General features: G+C 42.0%; 1 pseudogene; it reads right to left on the reverse strand.

Moving 5' to 3' along the window:
- Window positions 1-519: 519 nt before the first annotated feature.
- On the reverse strand, window positions 520-1,035 carry LOC102280237 (mitochondrial import receptor subunit TOM20 homolog; annotated as a pseudogene).
- Between the last annotated feature and the right edge of the window lie 2,899 nt (window positions 1,036-3,934).

A 3,934-nucleotide genomic window follows, 5' to 3' on the forward strand; every position in this document is an offset into this window, starting at 1 on the left:
TAAATTTATTTATTTTAATTGGAGGCTAATTACTTTACTATATTGTATTGGTTTTGCCATACATCAACATGAATCCGCCACGGGTGTACTTTCTAATCATGTGGTTGTTTCCTCTGTCAACAAGTCCCCATGGTGAAGGGCCCACAAAGAGCCACCTCATCGGCATAAATTTAGATCTGATCAAAAAGGCATCATTCTGAATAACAAAAGACACTCTTACCACTCAAGAAATTCCAAAGAGTTTAGAAACCGTAGGCCAAAAACCAAGGGCAAAGACCAAATATATATATTTTTACTTTACCACTGTCATCCTGGTGGGTTTGAAGTGATACCTTTTTTTTTTTTCCCCAGTAATTCATAGTGTATTTATAAAATGAAAAGCTCTCTATCAAAATATACTTTTCACTGGGAAAAATAAATAAAACAGACAAATGGATCTATACAAAGTAAAAATTAACTTTGGTAGACTTCACTGTGGAGGTCAGTCCATAATGTGCTTATCTGCCCTTACTCCCCCAGAGCTGATCATCTTCTGAGTTAAGATTTTAAAAATATGTTTTAACTGAGATCATTATGTTGACATTTGTTTCTCATTCCACATCATCTTCAGCCAAGCTCTGAGCACTTACAGTTCTCTGACTAACTGCTGGGAACTTAGTCAGAAGCATCTGGAACGCTGGTGGTGGAAGACTTTGTTGCAACAGTTGCAGTAACTGCTGTGGCTGTCCACACACAGCAATCGCATTTGTCAGATGGTCTACACCCTTCTCATATTCACCTTGAGCTAGTAATTCTTCACCGAGCTGTATTTCTTCTAGAAGGAATTTCTGAACGGCTTCAGCATCTTTAAGGTCAGGTAACTTGGAAAGCCCAGCTCTCTCCTTGGCAAACTTGTTTCTTTCTTCGTTTTCGCAGCCTGTTCTTGAAGTTGGGGTCACTCCGTCTCTTGCGGTCGAAGTAAACGAAGTAAACGCAGTAACCGATGAAAAGGGCCCCGCACACTCCGGTGGCGATGGCGCTGTTCTGGCCCACCATCTTCTCTCCACCGAGAGCCGGGTAGGCTGCGGCGCGGCCCGCTAAGAAGCCGTTGACCGAAAAGCCTCGGATCCCAGTGCAAGGCTCAGTCCTGACGCCCGCCGCCCGCCGCCCACCGCGAGGGACGCGGAAAGCTGAAGTGATATCTTTATTGTGCTTCTGATTTGCATTTCCCTAATTGACTGTGTGGATCACAATAAACTGTGGAAAATTCTGAAAGAGATAGGAATACCAGACCACCTGACCTGCCTCTTGAGAAATCTGTATATAGGTCAGGAAGCAACAGTTAGAACTGGACATGGAACAACAGACTGGTTCCAAGTAGGAAAAGGAGTACATCAAGGCTGTATATTGTCACCCTGCTTATTTAACTTATATGCTGAGTACATCATGAGAAACGCTGGGCTGGAAGAAACACAAGCTGGAATCAAAATTGCCTGGAGAAATATCAATCACCTCAGATATGCAGATGACACCACCCTTATGGCAGAAAGTGAAGAGGAACTAAAAAGCCTCTTGATGAAAGTGAAAGAGGAGAGTGAAAAAGTTGGCTTAAAGCTCAACATTCAAAAAACGAAGATCATAGTATCTGGTCCTATCACTTCATGGCAAATAGATGGGGAAACAGTGGAAACAGTGTCAGACTTTATTTTTGGGGGCTCCAAAATCACTGCAGATGGTGACTGCAGCCATGAAATTAAAAGACACTTACTCCTTGGAAGGAAAGTTATGACCAACCTAGACAGCATACTAAAAAGCAGAGGCATTACTTTGCCAACAAAGGTCCATCTAGTCAAGGCTATGGTTTTTCCAGTAGTCATGTATGGATGTGAGAGTTGGACTGTGAAGAAAGCTGAGCGCCAAAGAATTGATACTTTTGAACTGTGGTGTTGGAGAAGACTCTTGAGAGTCCCTTAGACTGCAAGGAGATCCAACTAGTCCATTCTGAAGGAGATCAGTCCTGGGGTTTCTTTGGAAGGAATGATGCTAAAGCTGAAACTCCAGTACTTTGGCCACCTCATGCGAAGAGTTGACTCATCAGAAAAGACTCTGATGCTGGGAGGGATTGGGGGCAGGAGGAGAAGGGGACGACAGAGGATGAGATGGCTGGATGGCATCACGGACTCGATGGACGTGAGTCTGGGTAAACTCTGGGAGTTGGTGAAGGACAGGGAGTCCTGGTGTGCTGAGATTCATGGGGTTGCAAAGAGTCGGACACGACTGAGCGACTGAACTGAACTGAACTGAAACAAACAAACAAAAAAAAGGATCCTTTGTCCATTTTTTATTGGGTTAGTTATCTTTTTACTGTTGATGGTAAGAATTCTTTATATATTCTAGATGCATGTCCTTTATAGACTTGACAATATTTCCCCCCCTTCTATGGATTGTCTGTTCATTTTCTTGATGCTATCCTTTTTAGAATAGAGTCTTTAATCTTTACGAACCCCAATTCATCTATTTTTTTTTTCTATTGCGTCCTTGTTTTGCTTGTGCTTTTGGTGTCTTATCTAAGAAACGATTGCTTAACTATATTTTCGTCTAAGACTTTAATGATTTTTATCTCTTCATTTAGTTTTATGATCCATTTTGAGTTAGTTTATATGAATTGTGTGTGAAAAAGGTACAACTTCATTCTTTAGCATCTTTTGATATATGACTGTCCCTGCACTATTTGTTGAAAAGTTTATTCTTTTTCCATTGAGTGATCTTGGAACGCTTGTCAAAATCAATTGACTATAAACATAAAGATTTATTTCTAGACTCTCAATTCTATTCCATAGAGGTGTATGTCTATCATTATGTCAGTATCACAGTCTTGGTTATTGTAGCTTTGTAGTAAAATTTAAATTCAGAAAGTGTAAGTCTTCCTAATTTGTTGTTTTGCACTGTTGCTTTTGGCCATTCTGAATCCCTTTGCATTGCCATACAAATTTTAGAATCAACTTGTGAATTTTGACAAAAATTATCAATTGGGATTTTGATAGGAATTATGTTGAATCTGAGGAAGGAGATAGGTGAGCTCCAGGTTAGACATTTACAACTGGCCTCCAGTTTGCATTTCATGGGACAGGAAGAAGTAGGCTTCAGGCTAGATACCTACAAGTAGCCTCCTGTTTGCATTTCCTGAAACAAGAGATGGGTTGAAATCCAGTTACAGCATTTATAATCAGACTCCTGTTTGCCCTCCGAAGAGGAAGTTACAACAGAAACAGAGTAAATAGCCAGTCTTTGCCTCTTGTAAACGCCTTAAGGTAATAGTCATGGCAAGGACAAAGAGGGACAAAACCTTGTTCAAGTAAAGGATTAAGGGATCTCCATTTTCCCCCTTTTGGGACAAGGAAGATTCTACACATGCACAGATGGCTCCTTGTGGGTCAAAAGTTCAGGGCTAATGCCAAGCCATAATGAGTCTTGCTTCTCCCAGAAGCCTTCACTTCGGGATCCATCTTGGTTGAGGGGTACATATGCACCCAAGGAGAAGGTCCTAGGGTAGGTCAGATGTGGGAAAAGAAACCAGATAATTAGCTGCTGCTACTGCTGCTAAGTCCCTTCAGTAGTGTCCGACTCTGTGTGACCCCATAGATGGCAGCCCAACAGGCTCCCTCATCCCTGGGATTCTCCAGGCAAGAACACTGGAGTGGGTTGCCATTTCCTTCTCCAATGCATGAAAGTGAAAAGTGAAAGTGAAGTCGCTCAGTAGTGTCCGACTGTTAGCGACCCCATGGACCTACCAGGCTCCTCCGTCCATGGGATTTTTCCAGGCAAGAGTACTGGAGTGGGGGTGCCATCGCCTTCTCCGAGATAATTAGCTCAAGATAAACAAAGACCAGTTAAGTCATTTATATACATCAGTTCTTCACCAGAAGAGAACCTGTTTATAACCGGTGTTAGTCAT

Source organism: Bos mutus, chromosome 28 (genome assembly GCF_027580195.1).
Source record: "Bos mutus isolate GX-2022 chromosome 28, NWIPB_WYAK_1.1, whole genome shotgun sequence".
Lineage (NCBI taxonomy): Eukaryota > Metazoa > Chordata > Mammalia > Artiodactyla > Bovidae > Bos > Bos mutus.